The 17484-nt window shown below is 48.6% G+C and overlaps 1 protein-coding gene across 1 annotated transcript in view; it reads left to right on the top strand.

Annotated features, from left to right (window-relative positions):
- LOC146009536 (uncharacterized) overlaps positions 1–17484 on the top strand; it is a 783885-nt gene that overhangs the window by 341919 nt on the left and 424482 nt on the right.

Genomic DNA, 17484 nt, shown 5'->3' on the forward strand with positions numbered 1-17484 from the left:
ACCTGTGTAGTCAGCAGACAGCACATACATGGCAGCATTGTGGGGGTACAGAGTGATGGGAGGAGTCTAATATACAGATGGGGCAGGTCCCATCCTTGCTGGCGGGTCGCCAGAACGTACGCGCTGGCGACCCGCCAGCAGCCTCGCCAGCGAGGAGACTGAGACGCGCGTGCGTCGCACGCGCGTCTCAGTCTCCGTCGCTAGCGCGGCGGAAACCCTGTCCGTCTCCGCCTCAGGGAGACGGACGGGGTTAGGGGGGGTTAGGGGGGATGCGGGCAGGCGGCGGGGACCCGGGTTACCGCCGGCAAGCCGGCGGGGACCCGGGGAAACGTATGGAAGCGCCGTCGGAAGGGGACGCGCACGCCTCTCGTGCGCGCGCGTCCCCTTCTCACGATCGCCATGGCGCTGGCGGGGGATGGCGGCTGGCGACGCCAGCGCCATCCCCTGCCAAGATGGGAACAGACCCATCTGTACCATAACCCATCACATCACAGGTGTAGTCAGCAGACAGCACATACATGGCAGCATTGTGGGGGTACAGAGTGATGGGAGGAGTCTAATACACCATAACCCATCACATCACACGTGTAGTCAGCAGACAGCACATACATGGCAGCATTGTGGGGGGGGGTACAGAGTGATGGGAGGAGTCTAAAATTAAAAGACCATTCAACTGATTTTTCAGACTCCTTGAATCACTGACTGAGATTAGAAAAGTCACCAGCCTGATGGTCAGCAACATGGAGTTGCGACCCCATGCTGAGAAGGTCGGGACACACAGTGTGACATAGTGTATTCCAGTCCAAATTTTATGTAGTTCAAATAGCACCGTGTATAAAGTACAAATTGCATAGCACACATCTCACCTTGTGTGCGCACCATTGCTTTTACCATATATGGTACATGTGTACTGTGTGGTATTAATTGTAATTATTATGTTTATTCCAGGTCAACAGAGCGGTGGGGAAACCACATGTGTATGAGACACATCACTGATTCCCCGAGGATGGAGAAGGGCCAGAGTCACATGACTGACGGGATACTAAATCTCACCCTGGAGATCATCTACCTGCTGACTGGGGAGGTGAGGGGATCTGGGAGCGTCACTGTGACATCACTTATATCTATAGTAATAATACAGGGACGTGACTGGGGAGGTGAGGGGATCTGGGAGAGTCACTGTAACATCACTTATATCTATAGTAATAATACAGGGACGTGACTGGGGAGGTGAGGGGATCTGGGAGCGTCACTGTGACATCACTTATATCTATAGTAATAATACAGGGACGTGACTGGGGAGGTGAGGGGATCTGGGAGCGTCACTGTGACATCACTTATATCTATAGTAATAATACTGGGACGTGACTGGGGAGGTGAGGGGATCTGGGAGAGTCACTGTAACATCACTTATATCTATAGTAATAATACAGGGACGTGACTGGGGAGGTGAGGGGATCTGGGAGCGTCACTGTGACATCACTTATATCTATAGTAATAATACAGGGACGTGACTGGGGAGGTGAGGGGATCTGGGAGCGTCACTGTGACATCACTTATATCTATAGTAATAATACTGGGACGTGACTGGGGAGGTGAGGGGATCTGGGAGCGTCACTGTGTGACATCACTTATATCTATAGTAATAATACAGGGACGTGACTGGGGAGGTGAGGGGATCTGGGAGCGTCACAGTGACATCACCTATATCAATAGTAATACTACAGGGACGTGACTGGGGAGGTGAGGGGATCCGGGAGCGTCACTGTGACATCACTTATATCTATAGTAATAATACAGGGACGTGACTGGGGAGGTGAGGGGATCTGGGAGTGTCACTGTGACATCACTTATATCTATAGTAATAATACAGGGACGTGACTGGGGGAGGTGAGGGGATCTGGGAGCGTCACTGTGACATCACATATATCTATAGTAATAATACAGGGACGTGACTGGGGAGGTGAGGGGATCTGGGAGCGTCACTGTGACATCACTTATATCTATAGTAATAATACAGGGGCGTGACTGTGGAGGTGAGGGGATCTGAGAGTGTCACTGTGACATCACTTATATCTATAGTAATAATACAGGGACGTGACTGGGGAGGTGAGGGGATCTGGGAGTGTCACAGTGACATCACTTATACAGTATCTATAGTAATAATACAGGGACGTGACTGGGGAGGTGAGGAGATCTGGGAGCGTCACTGTGACGTCACTTATATCTATAGTAATAATACAGGGAGGTGACTGGGGGGGTGAGGGGATCTGGGAGCGTCACTGTGACATCACTTATATCTATAGTAGTAATACAGGGACATGACTGGGGAGGTGAGGAGATCTGGGAGCGTCGCTGTGACATCACTTATATCTATAGTAATAATACAGGGACGTGACTGGGGAGGTGAGGGGATCTGGGAGTGTCACTGTGACATCACTTATATCTATAGTAATAATACAGGGACATGACTGGGGAGGTGAGGGGGTCTGGGAGTGTCACACTGACATCACCTATATCTATAGTAATAATACAGGGACGTGACTGGGGAGGTGAGGGCATCTGGGAGCGTCACTGTAACATCACTTATATCTATAGTAATAATACAGGGACATGACTGGGTAGGTGAGGGGATCTGGGAGCGTCACTGTGACATCACTTATATCTATAGTAATAATACAGGGACGTGACTGGGGAGGTGAGGGGATCTGGGAGCGTCACTGTGACATCACTTATATCTATAGTAATAATACAGGGACGTGACTGGGGAGGTGAGGGGATCTGGGAGTGTCACTGTGACATCACTTATATCTATAGTAATAATACAGGGACGTGACTGGGGAGGTGAGGGGATCTGGGAGTGTCACAGTGACATCACTTATATCTATAGTAATAATACAGGGACGTGACTGGGGAGGTGAGGGGATCTGGGAGCGTCACTGTGACATAACTTATATCTATAGTAATAATACAGGGACGTGACTGGGGAGGTGAGGGGATCTGGGAGCGTCACTGTGACGTCACTTATACCTATAGTAATAATACAGGGACGTGACTGGGGAGGTGAGGGGATCTGGGAGTGTCACTGTGACATCACTTATATCTATAGTAATAATACAGGGACGTGACTGGGGATGTGAGGGGATCTGGGATCGTCGCTGTGACATCACTTATATCTATAGTAATAATACAGGGACGTGACTGGAGGTGAGGGGATCTGGGAGTGTCACTGTGACATCACTTATATCTATAGTAATAATACAGGGACGTGACTGGGGAGGTGAGGGGATCTGGGAGTGTCACTGTTAGTGTTCACTCTAGGAGTGACAGCGGGCAGGGCGCTGGGGGGCGGACCGGGCACGCCAACGTCACAGCTGGGAGCGTGCCCGGGCCACGCCGACGTCATGAAGGGGGCGTGCCCGGGCCACCGACGTCATGAAGGGGGCGTGCCTGGGCCGCCGCCGTCATGAAAGAGGCGTGCTTGGGCCGCCATTGTCATCAAAGGGGGCGGGCCCGGCCGCCACCGTCATCAAAGGGGGCGGGCCCGGCCCCTCCGAAGCCACTGTGCTGCCGGGGAAGCGCCAGGCATCGCCGTCACTATCTATAGTAATATTACAGTGACAGGACTGGGGAGGTGAGGGGATCTGGGAGCGTCACTGTGACATCACTTATATCTATAGTAATAATATAGGCACATGACTGGTGAGGTGAGAGGATCTGGAAGAGTCACTGTGACATCACTTATAGCTATATTAATAATACAGGAACAGGGCTGGATTAAGGTTGGTGGGGGTGACACAACTAATCAATTAGAGTTGCCACATACTGCCTCTATTATGTCACAGTGCCCAGTGTAATCATTATACCACTAAGAGATGTGAGTGTCAGTAATATTACCAATATAGTACAGGTACAACACTGATTTTTCGGGGGACGTGGTGGTGGGGGTGGGGGGGGGGATTAGTGGCAAAATCTGTATACTGGCTCAGTGCTGGAACTGTTAATGCCAGAAAATTGGTGGTGTACCTGTCATACTACAGTGACCTGACTGGTGGATATTGAGAGTATTACCGTGATATCACTTATAGTAATAATAGAAGATCATGACTGGGAGTGTATGCAGTGATAGTATATTTTCCAATACACAGGGTTACACAGTTGTGAAGAAGACATCCGGTGAGCACGAGACACCCGGTAGCCGTCCCTGTGTGTCAGGAGGAGGAAGCAGGACCCAGAGCCCCATCACAGTGACCCCACCTCACTCACTGATACATGGGAGAGACAAGGAGCAGAAGATCCTGGAACTCGCCAACAATATCATCCAGCTTCTGACTGGAGAGGTGACTGCTGGGAATGGGATATTATACAGTAACACCGGGGATGTGACCGGAGAGGTGACTGCTGGGATTCGGACGTTATACAGTAACACCGGGGGATGTGACCGGAGAGGTGACTACTGGGAATGGGACATTATACAGTAACACCAGGGGATGTTACCAGAGAGGTGACTGCTAGGAATGGGGCATTATACAGTAACACCAGGGGATGTGACCAGAGAGGTGACTGCTCGGAATGGGGCATTATACAGTAACACCGGGGGATGTGACCGGAGAGGCGACTGCTAGGAATGGGGCATTATACAGTAACACCAGGGGATGTGACCAGAGAGGTAACTGCTGGGAATGGGACATTATACAGTGACACCGGGGGATGTGACCGGAGAGGTGACTGCTGGGAATGGGACATTATACAGAGACGCCGGGGGATGTGACCGGAGAGGTGACTGCTGGGAATGGGACATTATACAGTGACGCCGGGGGATGTGACCGGAGAGGTGACTTCTGGGAATGGGACGTTATACAGTAACACCGGGGGACGTGACCGGAGAGGCGACTGCTGGGAATGGGACGTTACACAGTAACACCGGGGGATGTGACCAGAGAGGTGACTGCTGGGAATGGGGCATTATACAGTAACACCGGGGGATGTGACCGGAGAGGTGACTGATGGGAATGGGACATTATACAGTAACACCGGGGGATGTGACCAGAGAGGTGACTGCTGGGAATGGGGCATTATACAGTAACACCAGGCATACTCTGTATTCTTTATAACCTAATCACTGTAGGTTCAGTGTGAAGATTTGTCTGATATTAAGGTAGAAGAAATAAAGGTAGAAGAAGATGCGGATGCGACTGATATTAGGGCAGAAGATACAGAAGGAGAAGATAGTAATGTGTCATATAAGGAAGAAAGTACAGAGACTGAAGACACATATCAGCAGTGTAAGGAGGAGGAAATCCCTACAGATATCAGCACAGGTGAGGAATAATCAATTATTACATATTTTCCTTGTTCTGCCAATACAACCTTCTCTTATCCTACACCCTCCTTTGTCAGACCAAACTAATGAGGACGATGCAGCTGCCTAGTGGGGGAGTCAGGAGCCATCAGCCCCTATTATACTCCTGCTCTCCCCTCACATCATGTCACTGTGTGTTACCAGCCCAGAGATCTGACCAGTCTCCTCCCCACACTCTCTGGTGTATCTCATACATCAGCAGCCATCATCCCCTATTATACTCCTGCTCTCCACCTCACATCATGTCACTGTGTGTTACCAGCCCAGAGGTCTGACCAGTCTCCTCCCCACACTCTCTGGTGTATCTCATACATCAGGAGCCATCAGCCCCTATTATACTCCTGCTCTCCCCTCACATCATGTCACTGTGTGTTACCAGCCCAGAAATCTGAACAGTCTTCTCCCCACACTCTCTGGTGTATCTCATACATCAGGTGCCATCAGCCCCTATTATACTCCTGCTCTCCCCCTCACATCATGTCACTGTGTGTTACCAGCCAGAGATCTGACCAGTCTCCTCCCCACACTCTCTGGTGTATCTCATACATCAGGAGCCATCAGCCCCTATTATACTCCTGCTCTCTCCCCCTCACATCATGTCACTGTGTGTTACCAGCCCATAGATCTGACCAGTCTCCTCCCCACACTCTCTGGTGTATCTCATACATCAGGAGCCATCAGCCCCTATTATACTCCTGCTCTCCCCCTCACATCATGTCACTGTGTGTTACCAGCCCAGAGATCTGACCAGTCTCCTCCCCACACTCTCTGGTGTACCTCATACATCAGGAGCCATCAGCCCCTATTATACTCCTGCTCTCCCCTCACATCATGTCACTGTGTGTTACCAGCCCAGAGATCTGACCAGTCTCCTCCCCACACTCTCTGGTGTATCTCATACATCAGCAGCCATCATCCCCTATTATACTCCTGCTCTCCACCTCACATCATGTCACTGTGTGTTACCAGCCCAGAGGTCTGACCAGTCTCCTCCCCACACTCTCTGGTGTATCTCATACATCAGGAGCCATCAGCCCCTATTATACTCCTGCTCTCCCCTCACATCATGTCACTGTGTGTTACCAGCCCAGAAATCTGACCAGTCTCCTCCCCACACTCTCTGGTGTATCTCATACATCAGGTGCCATCAGCCCCTATTATACTCCTGCTCTCCCCCTCACATCATGTCACTGTGTGTTACCAGCCAGAGATCTGACCAGTCTCCTCCCCACACTCTCTGGTGTATCTCATACATCAGGAGCCATCAGCCCCTATTATACTCCTGCTCTCTCCCCCTCACATCATGTCACTGTGTGTTACCAGCCCAGAGATCTGACCAGTCTCCTCCCCACACTCTCTAGTGTATCTCATACATCAGGAGCCATCAGCCCCTATTATACTCCTGTTCTCCCCCTCACATCATGTCACTGTGTGTTACCAGCCCAGAGATCTGACCAGTCTCCTCCCCACACTCTCTGGTGTACCTCATACATCAGGAGCCATCAGCCCCTATTATACTCCTGCTCTCCCCTCACATCATGTCACTGTGTGTTACCAGCCCAGAGATCTGACCAGTCTCCTCCCCACACTCTCTGGTGTATCTCATACATCAGGAGCCATCAGCCCCTATTATACTCCTGCTCTCCCCTCACATCATGTCACTGTGTGTTACCAGAGATCTGACCAGTCTCCTCCCCACACTCTCTGGTGTATCTCATACATCAGGAGCCATCAGCCCCTATTATACTCCTGCTCTCTCCCCCTCACATCATGTCACTGTGTGTTACCAGCCCAGAGATCTGACCAGTCTCCTCCCCGCACTCTCTGGTGTATCTCATACATCAGGAGCCATCAGCCCCTATTATACTCCTGCTCTCCCCTCACATCAGGTCACTGTGTGTTACCCGCCCAGAGATCTGACCAGTCTCCTCCCCACACTCTCTGGTGTATCTCATACATCAGGAGCCATCCGCCCCTATTATACTCCTGCTCTCCCCTCACATCATGTCACTGTGTGTTACCAGCCCAGAGATCTGACCAGTCTCCTCCCCACACTCTCTGGTGTATCTCATACAGTACATCAGGAGCCATCAGCCCCTATTATACTCCTGCTCTCTCCCCCTCACATCATGTCACTGTGTGTTACCAGCCCAGAGATCTGACCAGTCTCCTCCCCACACTCTCTGGTGTATCTCATACATCAGGAGCCATCAGCCCCTATTATACTCCTGCTCTCTCCCCCTCACATCATGTCACTGTGTGTTACCAGCCCAGAGATCTGACCAGTCTCCTCCCCGCACTCTCTGGTGTATCTCATACATCAGGAGCCATCAGCCCCTATTATACTCCTGCTCTCCCCTCACATCAGGTCACTGTGTGTTACCCGCCCAGAGATCTGACCAGTCTCCTCCCCACACTCTCTGGTGTATCTCATACATCAGGAGCCATCCGCCCCTATTATACTCCTGCTCTCCCCTCACATCATGTCACTGTGTGTTACCAGCCCAGAGATCTGACCAGTCTCCTCCCCACACTCTCTGGTGTATCTCATACAGTACATCAGGAGCCATCAGCCCCTATTATACTCCTGCTCTCTCCCCCTCACATCATGTCACTGTGTGTTACCAGCCCAGAGATCTGACCAGTCTCCTCCCCGCACTCTCTGGTGTATCTCATACATCAGGAGCCATCAGCCCCTATTATACTCCTGCTCTCCCCTCACATCATGTCACTGTGTGTTACCAGCCCAGAGATCTGACCAGTCTCCTCCCCACACTCTCTGGTGTATCTCATACAGTACATCAGGAGCCATCAGCCCCTATTATACTCCTGCTCTCTCCCCCTCACATCATGTCACTGTGTGTTACCCGCCCAGAGATCTGACCAGTCTCCTCCCCACACTCTCTGGTGTATCTCATACATCAGGAGCCATCCGCCCCTATTATACTCCTGCTCTCCCCCTCACATTATGTCACTGTGTGCGATCAGCCAACAATATAAAACTAAAGCTGGCCATACATCAGAAAGATATTGTACCCAATCATACAATCTCAATTGATTGTAAAGGTAGCGATACATCAGAAAGATATTGTACCCAATCATACAATCTCAATTGATTGTAAGATGGATTGTATGCAGATTGTGCGCACATCTTGTGTACACAAATCATACAATCAATCATCAGATGGATTGTATAGGCCCTTACACTTGTCAACTTATTGTCTCAACAAATTGAACCTGATTGACTCGAGATTTATCCTATGTGCAGGAGGTTCAATCTCTTCCAATCTCTTCGTTATACCCAATGGCACAGGATTGTGGATTGTGTCCTACACATCAGGCACATAAGTTATTGTCAGACGGCACATCAGATCTCGTCAGATAAATTGACTCAAATTGGATCAAATCTCACAAAATCTCACAAGTGTAAAGGCCCCCATACACTCGCCCCCGACTTCCCCCTGAGCTTCCCCGGCTGCTCCCCGGGGGAGCTTGATTAGATTGGCACTTGATGTGCCATTTTTTACATGTGATAAATCGTCTCGATTTATCACATGTAAAAAACGCGGGGGGGGGGGGGGCGGCTACAGAGGTGGGAGCAGGGGGGCTGGGGACGCTGCGGGGGACAGCGTTTGTGTGCCCCGCTGCTGAGGACGCTGCGGGGGACAGCGTTTGTGTGCCCCGCTGCTGAGGACGCTGCGGGGGACAGCGTCTGTGTCCCCCGCTGCTGGGGACGCTGCGGGGGACACAAGCGGCATAGAGCCGGGCAGGGGGAGCCGGCGGGAGCTGTCAGTGTTGAATAAAAAAAAAATGCATGGGCGGCCTGTGATTGGCTGAGCGCTCTCTCAGCCAGTGAGCAATTGGCTGAGAGAGCGCTCAGCCAATCACAGGCCGCCCATGCAGCGTCCCCAGCAGCGGGGCACACAAACGCTGTCCCCAGCAGCGGGGGACACAGACGCTGTCCCCCGCAGCGTCCCCAGCCCCCCCTGCTCCCTCTACCGCAGCAGCGCCGCCCCACTAGGTCCCAAGTCGGGTGGTCGGACGTGCAGCAGGTCCGACCACCCGACGCAGATCCGATGCGCACGGGACCGCGCATCGGATCTGAGGGGACATCAAAACTAGCCGATTTTGGTCCGATTTCGGCCAGATCCGACTGATCTGGCTGAAATCTGACCAAAATCGGCTAGTGTATGGGGGCCTTAAGGGGCCCTTATGACTGATTGTATGATGGATTGTATGCAGATTGTGTGCACATCTTGTATACACAATCACACAGCAGATGGATTGTATGACTGATTGTATGATGGATTGTGAGTAGATTGTGTGTCCAAAAACCACCAAGGACTGCCGGGGATTTCAAGGGAAATTGTACACAATCATGAGTGCAATCGATCTTAAGATCGATCTTTCTGATGTATGGCCAGCTTAACATCACACACACAGTCTGGGCAGTATTCAATGCTCTTTGTTCGCTGATTTTTCCAGCAACCGGGGCTATTTTTTTGGCACATTGGCAAATTATTTCCCCAGAAATTCAACGCTCACTGTTCGCCCAAATTGAACAGCGAGCCTTGTCCTGTCCGACGTTTTATAGTCGCCGTTACTGGCTGTTGTTTTTCTAAGGGGAATTTAGCGTACTTCGCCAAAAGTGGATTCAATTCTAAAAATGGAGGATGGTGTCGCTCTTTGTTTTGGTGCAGTTCGCCATTTTGCTCTCAACATCTTTTTTTAGGTGAACTGAAATTTTTTTTTTTGGGTGTCTGCAAGTCACCTTATTTATTATTTGAAAGATCTTGATTATTTGATTTCTTTTTCAAGCGCCACATTAATATATATTTTGGCACTTGTTTCCTAGAACGGCGCCCACTAAGCCATTTGCTTAGTGGGATATTCTGCGTAGGGAAATCGCATGGGCCATTTTAGTGCCATGCGATGTGCGATGCAATTTTTTTCACTGCTATGTGTGCCCCTGCGCATTGCATCGAATTGCACCTCCCGCAAAATCGCATGCGATCGCATGCAATTTTATAGGGTGTGCGATGCCATTACATTAGCTAAACAATGATATGATTGTATGTCCTAAAAAAAATATGTTTTACGCACCCCCCACTATCCACGCCAACCCGAAGCGTGGCGAGTACTCCCACTATCCACGTCGGCGTGGAGTTGATTGTATATAGTGTGGCGAGCGCAGCCAGCCACCAAGCCCGAAGCTTGGCGAGCGGATGCAGAATACATGTAAAGTAATCCGTGGCCCCTCACCACGCTTCGGGCTCGGTGGCTCGCTGCGCTTGCCACACTATATACAATCAACTCCACGCCGACGTGGATAGTGGGGGTATGAAAAAGTGAGAGGATGCGTTCCGCTGCGCTCGCCACGCTTCGGGGTGGGGGGGGTGTAAAACCTATTTTTAGGACATACAATCATATCATTGTATAGCTAATGTAATGGCATCGCACACCCTATAAAATTGCATGCGATTTTGCGGGAGGTGCCATGCGATGCGATATAGTGGGACACAAAGACCATTGAAAAAATTACATTGAAAAAATGCTGCTATAATGGGCCATGCGATGCGATTTCCCTATGGCTCCGTGCCAGGAAACAAGTACCGGTACCTATCATTTTTTTTTTTTTGTCCATGATGCATTTGATTTGACATGCTCTCTGCCAAGGGAGGATAACATGCTCATGTATGTACAGTTGTTGTAGCATATTGGTATTGATTCAGTTACTTATATAATAATGTCCCCAATGTGATTTATGTGTTTCCCACAGATGGACGCACAAGCAGGAACACCTTTGGGGGACATCTCAGTCTGTTTCCAGATGATAAAACAGAAGAGAAGAACATTACACAAGCTGTTACAGGAGACCATCCTGTGCCCATCATTACACGGCCAGCACTGTACAGTGCAGATGCATCACCTGGTCCGTCTCACCATGACGAGTGTCCTCCTTGTAATTCAGGCAATGTGACACACAGTACAGGTCATAGACGTGATTCAGTATTTCAGTGCTCCGAGTGTGACAAATGTTTAATAACTGAGGACCACTTTGCAAAACATCAGAGGATTCACACGGGGGCGACGTCGTTTATGTGTTCTGAGTGTGGGATACGTTTTGCACATAAATCCCATCTTGTAATACATCAGAGAATTCACACGGGAGAGAAGCCATTTTCATGTTCTGAGTGTGGCAAATGTTTTAAGCAGAGATCAAGTCTTGTTAAACATCAGAGAACTCACACAGGAGAGAAATTGGTTTCATGTTCTGTGTGTGGGAAATGTTTTACAAGGCAATCATTACTTGTTATACACGCGAGAACTCACACAGGAGAGAAACCATTTTCATGTTCTGAGTGTGGGAAATGGTTTACACAGAAATCAAATCTTGTTATGCATCAGAGAACTCACACAGGACAGAAGCCGTTTTCATGTTGTGAGTGTGGGAAATGTTTTACACAGAAAGCAGATCTTATTAACCATGAGAGAACTCACACAGGAGATAAACCATTTTCATGTGCTGTGTGTGGGAAATGTTTTACACAGAAATCAAATCTTGTTAAACATCAGAGATGTCACACAGGAGAGAAACCATTTTTATGTTCTGAGTGTGGGAAATGCTTTGCAAGTAAATCAAATCTTGTTAAACATCAGAGACTTCACTCATGACAGTATGCTACTTTATTCTAAATATATTTTTTTATTAATGTAAATGCTAAAATTAGTCATGAATGCATTTAAAGAGTGCGTACTTGATATGACAGGTGAGTCCTTCTATATATATTTGCTACAGTCATCCCCTCTTGGCACGCCAGGTCTTCTAGTGCCGGGGTATCTTATTTGTTACAAAAATGCATCTGTCACAATGCAATGTGACTTTGGGCTTTATTCTAGTTCACTCTTTCTGACAAAATCCTTCTTAGATGGACAAAACCATGTGCACTGCAGGTGGGGCAGATGTTACTTGTGCAGAGAGAGTTAGATTTGGGTGGGGTTTTACTTCAAAGTGAGATCTATATTGCAGTGTAAAAATAAAGCAGCCAGTATTTAGCCTGCACAGAAACAAAATAACTCACCCAAATCTAACTCTCTCTGCACATTTTACATCTGCCCCCCCTGCAGTGCACATGGTTTTGTCCATCTAAGAAGGATTTTTTCAGAAAGAGTGAACTAGAATAAGGCCCTAGGACTCTGGAGACTGCTTATAGATTTGTGACTGAGCCCCTGAATCTGTATACAATATAGCAGCTTACAGATACCTGGAAAGATACTGCGCTCTTGAGGAATAGTCAATTATCACACAGTGTGTTAATAAAAATGAATGTATACATTTTATTCATATCTTGATTAAGCCAAAATAAAATAATAATTAAAAAGTTAAATTGATTATCGTGAGCATGGGAATAGCCACCCTATTTTTTTTGTCTACTACATTTATTTATAAAGTTTCTTATATAGCACCATCCGCGTTGCCCTATATGAGACCCTGTTCCTATATTGGACTTGTGGGTGCTGATTTACAGTTGTAGGGAGGTAAAGGTCACAAGGACAGTCTCGGGATTGGTGGGAGTCCAGCTGGAATGTGACTGCAAATACCATCCTTGGATATTGGTCCTGGTTCAGGTCTCTCAGTGAGAAGGGTCTGATGGATGGTACCACAAATTGTTGGGGTGAACATTTTGCTAGGGGGATTCCCAGCTTTTTCAAAGGTGTCTTCCCATATTCTGGTTATTGGTATTTATATCGTGACCAATATGGCTGCTCATTGTTGCGTGTGTGCAACATCCATCCAATGTAGGGTGAAAAGGATGATGGCTGCTCACACTCCACACTGGTTGTCGACGCATTTTGGTTTATAGACACCTTTTGCAAGATGTATGTATTACACGAACTGTATATAGATTTTTTTATTGTTTTTTATTCAATTTTTATGGTCTTTTCATTGCATTGTTCAAAGTAGAGATGATCCGAGCCCTCACGAACATCATTAATCCGAGCCCGGATCCAGCCTCGGGATAGGGTGTGCTGCTGTGTACTGTCTCTGCTTGGGCCTCGTGTGCTGCTGTGTACTGTGTCTCTCCTCTCTGCTCAGTGGGATCATCACCATTGCAAGGACGACTGCTGTGTACTGTCTCTCCTTTGTGCTGGGGCCTGCCTCTGCTGTATATGTATAGTCCACTGGTGCTGCTAGTGCCTGCCCTGCACTGCCTGGTGGCTGCCAGTACCTCACTTTACACAATAGATGACAAAAACTGGCGCTAATGAGTAGCAGCTATGTAAATCCTCTGGAGACTATCCAATTCTCCACAACTTGCATTAAATTATATTTTAGTTCACTTATTGTATTTTAGCCCGATAACTATATCTTAGCTTACTAATTGTTTTTAGTTCGCTAATTGTTTCTAGCCTGAATATTTTACGGTTTTATATAAGATTGTGATTTATTATATGTTTAGTATCTTTGTATAATGTAATTCATTAGACCAGTTACTATCTGTTATTGCTGTAGTAATTTAATAGACTGATTGCTATAGTACTTGATAAGATTGAGAGCCGGGTATAGACTATTTCAGGTCATTGCGGTCGATTGGTTGAAATAAGATCACATGACCAGCCCTCCAGGTTTATAATCTGGTGAGAGGAAGAGGACAGCACGTCTTGATAAAGGAGCGATCCGAAACGCGTTGACGGGAGTGCTGTGCAGTCTGGTGTATCACTCACCAGCGTTTTACACGGAGGTCGGGACCATATCAGAAGGACTTTCCACTGCAGCGTCTGGGGGAGGAGAACTGTCAGCCCGATTTCCCTGTATTTTATCCTTCTATGTTTGTGAATAAATCTTGTGCACTTACCGGGGTCTCTGGAGAATCCTTTAAAGAAACCGTTACGGACACGCGAGACAGAATACCAATGTAAGTCTACCTGTCCATGCTATCATTGTGGTATATGAGAGAGGAAGTTTAAAGATACCTTTGTGTGCACTCGAGAAAGAATTAGAAAGTAAGTGTTGTTTTGGAAAGCTGAAGAAGCATCCATATCGTTTGGAATTAAAGAAACTGCTTTGTGAACTCGAGACAGGATTAAGAAGTAAGTGTGGTTCTACTGACCCACTAAGGAATCTCACCTGTCTCAGATACATCCAGTTCACAAGCAAGTTCTTCAATTAGCGCTGGTTATCCTCACACCCGGCTGCCAGTACCTACCTACTGCAGTATATAATTCCAGTCTGCTGGTGCCCTGCCAACCAGTACCTATTACAGTATATAATTCCAGTCTGCTCTCTGCTGTTGCCACTGGCTCCCAGTACCTATCACAGTATATAATTCCAGTCTGCTCTTGCCCCTGGTGACCAGTACCTACCGCAGTAGTATATAATTCCAGTCGGCTGTTGCCGCTGGTGACCATTACATACCGCAGTAGTATATAATTCCAGTCGGCTTTTGCCCCTGGTGACCAGTACCTACCGCAGTAGTATATAATTCCAGTCGGCTGTTGCTGCTGGTGACCAGTACCTACCGCAGTAGTATATAGTTCCAGTCGGCTTTTGCCACTGGTGACCATTACCTACCGCAGTAGTATATAATTCCAGTCGGCTGTTGCTGCTGGTGACCAGTACCTACCGCAGTAGTATATAGTTCCAGTCGGCTTTTGCCACTGGTGACCAGTACCTACCGCAGTAGTATATAGTTCCAGTCGGCTTTTGCCACTGGTGACCAGTACCTACCGCAGTAGTATATAGTTCCAGTCGGCTGTTGCCGCTGGTGACCAGTACCTACCGCAGTAGTATATAATTCCAGTCGGCTGTTGCTGCTGGTGACCAGTACCTACCGCAGTAGTATATAGTTCCAGTCGGCTTTTGCCACTGGTGACCAGTACCTACCGCAGTAGTATATAGTTCCAGTCGGCTGTTGCCGCTGGTGACCAGTACCTACCGCAGTAGTATATAGTTCCAGTCGGCTGTTGCTGCTGGTGACCAGTACCTACCGCAGTAGTATATAGTTCCAGTCGGCTTTTGCCACTGGTGACCAGTACCTACCGCAGTAGTATATAGTTCCAGTCGGCTTTTGCCCCTGGTGACCAGTACCTACCGCAGTAGTATATAGTTCCAGTCGGCTTTTGCCACTGGTGACCAGTACCTACCGCAGTAGTATATAGTTCCAGTCGGCTGTTGCTGCTGGTGACCAGTACCTACCGCAGTAGTATATAATTCCAGGCGGCTGTTTCCACTGGTGACCATTACCTACCGCAGTAGTATATAATTCCAGTCGGCTGTTGCTGCTGGTGACCATTACCTACCGCAGTAGTATATAGTTCCAGTCGGCTGTTGCCGCTGGTGACCATTACCTACCGCAGTAGTATATAATTCCAGTCGGCTGTTGCTGCTGGTGACCAGTACCTACCGCAGTAGTATATAGTTCCAGTCGGCTTTTGCCACTGGTGACCAGTACCTACCGCAGTAGTATATAGTTCCAGTCGGCTTTTGCCACTGGTGACCAGTACCTACCGCAGTAGTATATAGTTCCAGTCGGCTGTTTCCGCTGGTGACCAGTACCTACCGCAGTAGTATATAGTTCCAGTCGGCTTTTGCCACTGGTGACCATTACCTACCGCAGTAGTATATAATTCCAGGCGGCTGTTTCCACTGGTGACCAGTACCTACCGCAGTAGTATATAATTCCAGTCGACTGTTGCCGCTGGTGACCATTACCTACCGCAGTAGTATATAATTCCAGTCGGCTTTTGCCGCTGGTGACCAGTACCTACCGCAGTAGTATATAGTTCCAGTCGGCTTTTGCCACTGGTGACCATTACCTACCGCAGTAGTATATAGTTCCAGGCGGCTGTTTCCGCTGACGACCAGTACCTACCGCAGTAGTATATAGTTCCAGTCGGCTTTTGCCACTGGTGACCAGTACCTACCGCAGTAGTATATAGTTCCAGTCGGCTGTTGCCACTGGCGACCAGTACCTACCGCAGTAGTATATAATTCCAGTCGGCTGTTGCCGCTGGTGACCATTACCTACCGCAGTAGTATATAGTTCCAGTCGGCTTTTGCCACTGGTGACCAGTACCTACTGCAGTAGTATATAATTCCAGTCGGCTGTTGCCGCTGGTGACCAGTACCTACCGCAGTAGTATATAGTTCCAGTCGGCTTTTGCCACTGGCGACCAGTACCTACCGCAGTAGTATATAATTCCAGTCGGCTGTTTCCGCTGGCGACCAGTACCTACAGCAGTAGTATATAATTCCAGTCGGCTCTTGCCCCTGGTGACCAGTACCTACCGCAGTAGTATATAATTCCAGTCGGCTTTTGCCACTGGCGACCAGTACCTACAGCAGTAGTATATAGTTCCAGTCGGCTGTTGCCGCTGGTGACCAGTACCTACAGCAGTAGTATATAGTTCCAGTCGGCTGTTGCCGCTGGTGACCAGTACCTACCGCAGTAGTATAAAATTCCAGTTGGCTGTTGCCCCTGGTGACCAGTACCTACCGCAGTAGTATATAATTCCAGTCGGCTGTTGCTGCTGGTGACCATTACCTACCGCAGTAGTATATAATTCCAGGCGGCTGTTTCCACTGGTGACCAGTACCTACCGCAGTAGTATATAATTCCAGTCGGCTGTTGCCGCTGGTGACCATTACCTACCGCAGTAGTATATAATTCCAGTCGGCTTTTGCCACTGGTGACCAGTACCTACCGCAGTAGTATATAGTTCCAGTCGGCTTTTGCCACTGGTGACCAGTACCTACCGCAGTAGTATATAATTCCAGTCTGCTCTTGCCCCTGGTGACCATTACCTACCGCAGTAGTATATAGTTCCAGTCGGCTTTTGACACTGGTGACCAGTACCTACCGCAGTAGTATATAATTCCAGTCGGCTGTTGCCGCTGGTGACCATTACCTACCGCAGTAGTATATAGTTCCAGTCGGCTTTTGCCACTGGTGACCAGTACCTACCGCAGTAGTATATAATTGCAGTCTGCTCTTGCCCCTGGTGACCATTACCTACCGCAGTAGTATATAGTTCCAGTCGGCTTTTGCCACTGGTGACCAGTACCTACCGCAGTAGTATATAATTCCAGGCGGCTGTTTCCGCTGGCGACCAGTACCTAC

The sequence above is a fragment of the Crinia signifera genome, chromosome 6 (assembly GCF_055691185.1).
Source record: "Crinia signifera chromosome 6, ASM5569118v1, whole genome shotgun sequence".
In the NCBI taxonomy this organism is placed as follows: Eukaryota; Metazoa; Chordata; class Amphibia; order Anura; family Myobatrachidae; genus Crinia; species Crinia signifera.